Below are 8,263 nucleotides of genomic sequence, written 5' to 3'. Positions count from 1 at the left end.
TCAAGGGAGAATTTCGTCAGCACGATGACATGATGACGGTGATGATGAAGCTACCAGCGCAGGGCTTCGCCTAAGCACTGCAACGATATGACAGAGGTGGAAATTTGTGGAGGGGGCACCGCACACGGCTAAACAATCAACTTGTGTGCCTATGGGGTGCCCCCTCCTGCGTATATAAAGGAGTGGAGGAGGGGGAGGGTCGACCCCTCTATGGCGCACCCAAGGGGAGTCCTACTCCCACCGAGAGTAGGATCCCCCCCTCCCTAGTTGGATTAGGAGAGGAAGGAAGGGGGAGAGAGGGGGAAGGAAAGGTGTAACACCCATGATGCGGCTATATCTCCACGTGTCGAGGAACGACTTAGAGGCATAACCGCATGGTGGTTTAGTCGCAAGTGGGGTAATCTTCACACAATCCCATGTACTGAATAAGAAAGGGATAAAGAGTGGGCTTACAATCGCCACTTCACACAAATAACAAGTTAAACATACATCATCCAGAGTACAATCAAGGTCCGACTACGGAACCAAAATAAAAGAAGACATCCCCAAATGCTAGATCCCCGATCGTCCCAACTGGGCTCCACTACTGATCAACCGGAAAAGACACAAAACAACGATCAAGATCTTCATCAAGCTCCCACTTGAGCTCGGTTGCGCCACCCACACTGGTACCATCGGCACCTGCAACCGTTGGAAGTATCTGTGAGTCACGAGGACTCAGCAATCTCACACCCGCGAGATTAAGACTATTTAAGCTTATGTGTAGGGTAAGGTAATGAGGTGGAGCTGCAGCAAGCACTAAGCATATATGGTGGCTAACATACACAAATAAGAGCGAGAAGAGAAGCAACACAACGGTCGAGAAGCTAGAAGTGATTCTGAAACTACTTATGTTCAAGCATAACACAATAACCGTGTTCACTTCCCGGACTCCGCTGAGAAGAGACCATCACGGCTACACACGCGGTTGATGCATTTTAATTAAGTTAAGTGTCAAGTTCTCTACAACTGGACATTAACAAATTCCCATCTGCCACATAACCGCGGGCACGGCTTTCAAAAGTTCAAACCCTGCAGGGGTGTCCCACCTTAGCCCATCACAAGCTCTCACGGTCAACGAAGGATATTCCTTCTCCCGGAAAGACTCGATCAGACTCGGAATCCCGGTTACAAGACATTTCGACAATGGTAAAACAAGACCAGCAAAGCCGCCCGATGTGCCGACAAATCCCGATAGGAGTCGCACGTATCTCGTTCTCAGGGCACACCGGATGGGCAAGACATTGGGTTGGCATAGACCCTGGTTGCCCAGGGGGCGCCGGACATCGCCCAGGTTGGACCAACACTCGAAGGAGCACTAGCCCGGGGGTAAATAAAGATGACCCTCGGGCTCCGAAAACCCAAGGTAAAAAGGCATAGGTTGTTAGGAAAATGTAAAACCAAGGTTGGGCCTTGCTGGAGGAGTTTTATTGAAAGCGAACTGTCAAGGGGTTCCCATAACACCTAATCGCGTAAGGAATGCAAAATCAAGGAACATAACACCGGTATGACGGAAACTAGGGCGGCGAGAGTGGAACAAAACACCAGGCATAAGGCCGAGCCTTCCACCCTTTACCAAGTATATAGAAGCATTATTTAAATAAGAGATATTGTGATATCCCAACCTATCCATGTTCCAACATGGAACAAACTTCAGCTTCACTTGCAACTAACAGCGCTATAAGAGGGGCTGAGCAAAAGCGGTAACATAGCCAAACAATGGTTTGCTAGGAAGGTGGGTTAGAGGCTTGACATGGCAATATGGGAGGCATGATATAACAAGTGGTAGGTAGCGCGACATAGCGGTAGAGCAAACAACTAGCAAGCAAAGATAGAAGTGATTTAGATGGTATGGTCATCTTGCCTGAGATCCCACAAGGAAGAAGTACGGGTCCATTAAGAAGACAAGCGGACGTAGTCAAACGAATCCTCACAACTCCGAAACGAAACCGAAGCTAACAAGAGAAGCAACCCGGAAAGAAGCAAGAAACATAGTAAACAACCATCACATAAACATGGCATGATGCACAACCAAGTATGATGCATGTCCGGTTTAAAGAGTCATGGCATGGCAAACTGCATAAACAATTCTACAAATTAAGTGGAGCTCAATATGCAACGAGTTGCATATTGCCGAAACACCACATTCAATCATTTAGTTCACTCTCGTTTATGTACCCAACAATATTAAATGTTGTTAAACAGGGCAAGAGGTGAAGCATAATAAAACTACCTATCTAGGCAAGTTTAAATGAGGCTGAAACAACAAACAACAATTTCGGAAAATACCCATATGCATATCAAGAATTTGGTACTGTTCCGCCCTAAACCATATTTTAGAGTTGTTAAACATGCAAAGTAAGTACACCATGTTAAACAAGGCATTTTTCTACCCCATTTACATATAAAGTTTACTTAAAATGGAGCTATGGTTATTTATTTATGAAATAAAACATTTTAGCATTTCATTTGAGCTAATTAATGCAAATAGCAATTTAAACATTTTAAACATGGTTGAAAGTTGGATATTATGAAACTAGACAAAATTCTAAGAATTTTACATATATAAAACATTTTAATATGTTCCACGGTTGATGAGTTATTAAATGCATGAAGACCAGGTTTATTTGTAAAAAAGGCTTTCTCTGGATAAAAGCTAAATTCGCCAGCAGGAAAAAAACATAAGCGGGCTAATACGTCTCCAACGTATCTATAATTTTTGATTGTTCCATGCTATATTATATCTTGTTTTAGACATTATTGGGCTTTATTATACACTTTTATATTATTTTTGGGACTAACCTATTAATCGGAGGCCCTGCCCAAAATTGTTGTTTTTACCTATTTTAGGGTTTCGTAGAGAAAGAAATATCAAACGGAGTCCAAACGAAATGAAACCTTCGGGAACGTGATTTTTGGAATGAACATGATCCAGAGGATTTGGACCCTAGGAAGGCACGAGGTAGGGGGCACGCTTACCCCGCACCCCAGGCGCGCCCTCCACCCTCGTGGGCCCCACGTTGCTCCACCGACGTACTCCTTCCTCCTATATATACCTACATACCCCCAAACTACCAGATACGGAGCCAAAACCCTAATTCCACTGCCGTAATTTTATGTATCCACAAGATCCCATCTTGGGGCCTTTTCGCTCCGCCGGAGGGGGTATAGATCACGGAGGGATTCTACATCAACACCATAGCCTCTCCAATGAAGTGTGAGTAGTTTACTTCAGACCTACGGGTCCATAGTTATTAGCTAGATGGCTTCTTCTCTCTTTTTGGATCTCAATACAAAGTTCTCCCCCTTTCTTGTGGAGATCTATTCGATGTAATAGTCTTTTGCGGTGTGTTTGTTGAGATCGATGAATTGTGGGTTTATGATCAAGTTTATCTATGAACAATATTTGAATCTTCTTTGAATTCTTTTATGTATGATTGGTTATCTTTCCAAGTCTCTTTGAATTATCAGTTTGGTTTGGCCTACTAGATTGATCTTTCTTGCAATGGGAGAAGCGCATAGCTTTGGGTTCAATCTTGTGGTGTCCTTTCCCAGAGACAGTAGGGGCAACAAGGCACGTATTGTATTGTTGCCATCGAGGATAACAAGATGGGGTTTATATCATATTGCATGAGTTTATCCCTGTACATCATGTCATCTTGCTTAAAGTGTTACTCTGTTCTCTTGAACTTAATACTCTAGATGCATGCTGGATAGCGGTCGATGTGTGGAGTAATAGTAGTAGATGCAGGCAGGAGCCCATCTACTTGTCTTGGACGTGATGCCTATATACATGATCATACCTAGATATTCTCATAACTACGCTCAATTCTGTCAATTGCTCAACAGTAATTTGTTCACCCACCGTAATACTTATGCTCTCGAGAGAAGCCACTAGTGAAACCTATGGCCTTCGGGTCTATTTTCCATCATATTATGTAGCGACCAGACCTCAAACAGTCTGATCTCTGTGCTCCGGTGTCATCCCTGGATTAGTAATGCTGACACCACACAGTACTCGGAGGATTTATAGCAGAGTAGCAATCACACACTTATTACATTGAATGTCTCAAAAGAGAACTTATTACAATAAATATGGCTTTAGGCCATCTAATAACGTTAACAGCGAAAGGCTTGGAAGATAAGTGAGTCCATCAATTCCAACGGCATCACTGAGTATAGAACCACGACCTAAAAACTCCTTAATCGTCGTCTGAAAAGTCCACAACATTAACGTTGCAGCCCGAAACGGGTCAGCACATGGAATATGCTGGCAATGTAACACATAGAGAGTAATGGAATGAAATAGCTATACTATATGCATATTTGGCTGGTGGAAAGCTCTATGGTTACAGTTTTGCGTAAAGCCAATTTTTCCCTACTTCAAAGGAATAAATTTATTTAACTATCATGGTAGTTGTTAAACATTGAGAATGGTTGACAACATTCTCAATCCCAATTAAGCATCAACATTAAAACCCTACAATATTAATTAAAGTAACATGTTGAGATTCACATGAAAATCCAGGTACTAGATACTCAAGATGTCCATAACCGGGGACACGGCTAACCATGATTATTTTATACACTATGCAGAGGTTTGCGCACTTTTCCCCACAAGACTCAATCGCCTCCGTTTGGTTTCTCGCACTACATGGTGTTTGAGAAGACGGATGACCGAGACATAGTCTTTCAGAAGCGCTAGCACCTTATGATCGGGTAGACCGTACCACCTACATCCCCTACATCTGCTAGTCTACCACTGTAAGAGTTTGCACGACTTAGTCAACTATGCTAGAGCCCATAATAGCTTGTGGCTGCACACGGAAGTTTCTAGTATGAATAGTCTCATGATCCCTTTGAGCCTGGGCGGCGGTCCAAAAGAAAACAGGCAAGTCCTGGAATACCCAGGTGCCTCAATCCACCCAGATGTGTGTTTAAGTTGTCACCTTAGATAAACCATTAATTAACAATCTCACATCTGTCATGGATATCACTCACCCAATCCACGTCTACTAGCATAGCATGGCATAATAAGCAAACGCAGAAGTAACTCTCAAAGGTTTGATAATAACAGGTAATAGGTACTACCTCATCTACTTCCCATCCCACAGTTTAATTAGATCCTAATCATGCAATGTGTGAGGATTGATCTAATGCAATAAAACTGGGTAGTATAAAGGTATGATCAAAGTGTTACTTGCCTTGCTGACGATCCGCGAAACCTAACGATTTGAAGTAACAAGCGGCGCACTCCGGGTATTCTATCACAGACAAACAAACAAGCATACAATAAGTACTCATCTAATGCACAGGTAAAACTCAAATAAGAGATCTAACCAAAAGGTTCAACTTAAGAACTCCGGTTGGCAAAAAGAATCAAATCGAACGAAGCAACGAAAGCCAAACGGTGAAAGAAAACAACTTCGTTCTAGTAATCTGGATCTAAGGCAAATTTTACACTAGCAAAATCTTGTTTAAGTTGCTTAAACGGGTAGAGGGTTTCGAGATGAAACTCTAGGCGCTTGAATCGCCTGATTCGATAAATGAGCAAAAAGTTATACTAAAACGAAAATCGGATCAGGAATCGCGATCAGAAAAATCGCGGATTTAGTCCGAGAAAAAGAAAAACGACGAACGCTCGCTAGAACGAATGAATGGACGAACGCTCGCTATTTAAATAAACCGGAAAAACCGATCTATTTAAAAAAATCGAATCTAAAAAACCGACGAAAACTGATTTAAAAAAAACGTTGGCACGGAAGTCGAGGCGCGGCGAACCTCGGCGGCGGCGGCGGGCGGCGGCGGCAGGACCGGGTGGCGGCGGCGGCGGCTGGGGCTAGGGCGGCTAGGGTTTTCCCGGGGCTGGGCCTCGGCTTATAAAGGCCCCCTCGGGCCGGAGTCCTAGTCGGACACGGCCCGTAGGTCGGTTCGTTTTTTTTAAATTATTCCGCTTGGAAGGAAAATAAAAAGAAATACTAAACGGACTCCAAAAATTCCGAAATAAATTTTAACAGGCTTGTAAAATCAAGCCGCGCAAGGTGAACATTTATTTGGGACCTAAATGCAATTTTGAAAAACGCACATTTTTCCTAAATTCAAATAAAACACCGAAAAACTCCGAAATAAAATCTTATTTGATTTTATTATTAAACCCTCAATATTTATTTATTTTGAGAAAGTCATTTTATTCCCTCTCTCATATTTTTGTAGTAGAGATAATTGATGATAAAATAAATAAAATCAATGATCCTATCCTCAAAATATGAGAAAACTCAAATATGAAAATAACAAAATCCCCAACTCTCTCCGCGGGTCATTGAGTTGCGTAGATTTTCTAGGATCAACCAAAATGCAAAATAAAATATGATATGCATTGATGATCTAATGTATAACATTCCAAATTGGAAATTTGGGATGTTACAAACCTACCCCCCTTAAGATGAATCTCGCCCTCGAGATTCGGGTTGGCTAGAAAATAGGTGAGGGTGGTCCTTGAGTAAATCTTCCTCTCGTTCCCAGGTGGCTTCATCCTCCGTGTGGTGGCTCCACTGAACTTTGCAAAACTTGATAACCTTGCTGCGGGTAACTCGGCTGGCAAACTCGAGAATCTTAACTGGTTTCTCCTCGTAGGTCAAATCGTTATCCAACTGAATAGTTTCCAAGGGCACTGTTTCTCTCAACGGTATGTCAGCCATCTCCGCGTGACATTTCTTTAACTGAGAAACATGGAACACATCATGAACTCCTGACAATCCTTCGGGCAATTCCAACTTGTAGGCCACTTCTCCCATACGCTACAAAACTCGATATGGTCCTACAAATCGTGGTGCTAACTTCCCTTTAACTCCAAAACGCTTTGTTCCCCGAAGTGGAGATACTCGAAGATAAGCTCTATCTCCGACTTCGTAAACTGTCTCCTTGCGTTTAGAATCTGCATAGCTTTTCTGCCTGGACTGGGCTATCCTGAGCTATCGTGAATCAACTTCACCTTCTATTCAGACTCTTTAGTCAAGTCAGGACCAAACAACTGGCGGTCTCCAACTTCGTCCCATGACAACGGTGTCCTGCACCTCCTTCCGTACAAAGCTTCGAAAGGGGCCATCTTCAAACTGGTTTGGTAACTGTTGCTGTAAGAGAACTCTGCATATGGCAAATTATCGTCCCAACTAGATTCGTAATCTAGTGCAAAAGCTCTTAGCATATCCTCCAAAATCTGATTGACTCTCTCGGTCTGTCCATCAGTCTGTGGATGAAAAGCTGTACTGAATTCTAGCTTGGTTCCCAAAGTTTCGTGCAACTGTTTCCAGAACTTTGAGGTAAAGTGGGTTCCTCTATCTGATACGATACTCCTTGGAACTCCATGCAAACATACGATCCTGGTCATGTATATCTTTGCCAACTTAGCACTGGTGTAAGTGGTCTTTACTGGGATGAAATGAGCTACTTTCGTCAATCGATCGACTACAACCCAAATCGAGTCATAGCCTGAATGAGTCCTAGGTAATCCCGTGATAAAATCCATGCCTTCCATTCGGGTATCGGCAATGGTTGTAACAATCCTGCTGGCTTCTGATGCTCTGCCTTTACTCTCTGACATACATCACAAACTTCTACATACTCCGCAATATCCTTCTTCATTTCGGTCCACCAGAAAATATCCTTCAAATCCAAATACATCTTGGTATTTCCTGGATGAATTGAATATGGTGAATCGTGTGCCTCTTGCAAAATCAACTTCCTGATGTCCGGGTCATTGGGCACGTAAACGCGGTCTTCAAACCATAGGGTGTCGTGCTCATCCTCACGAAATCCTTTAGCTTTTCCTTTGCTCAGTTTCTCCTTTATAGCGGCAATCTCTTTGTCAGTCTTCTGAGCTTCTCTGATTCTATCCATCAAGGTTGACTAAATCTCCAATGCTGCTATATAGCCTCTCAGAACTATTTCCAAACATAGTTCACGAAGATTTTCTGCTAACTCCTTGGGTATTTCTCCCGTCATTAACGTATTAACATGGCTCTTACGGCTTAATGCGTCAGCTACTACATTAGCCTTTCCGGGGTGATAATGCAATTTCATATCATAATCCTTAATAAGCTCCAACCATCTCCTTTGTCTGTGATTCAACTCCTTCTGGGTGAAAATGTACTTCAAACTCTTATGATCCGTGTACACCTCACAATGGTTTCCAATGAGAAAATGTCTCCATGTTTTCAAAGCATGC

The sequence above is a fragment of the Triticum dicoccoides genome, chromosome 7A (assembly GCF_002162155.2).
Source record: "Triticum dicoccoides isolate Atlit2015 ecotype Zavitan chromosome 7A, WEW_v2.0, whole genome shotgun sequence".
In the NCBI taxonomy this organism is placed as follows: domain Eukaryota; kingdom Viridiplantae; phylum Streptophyta; class Magnoliopsida; order Poales; family Poaceae; genus Triticum; species Triticum dicoccoides.
The sequence above is the reverse complement of the archived record's forward strand: the minus strand, read 5'-3'. Positions refer to the sequence as shown.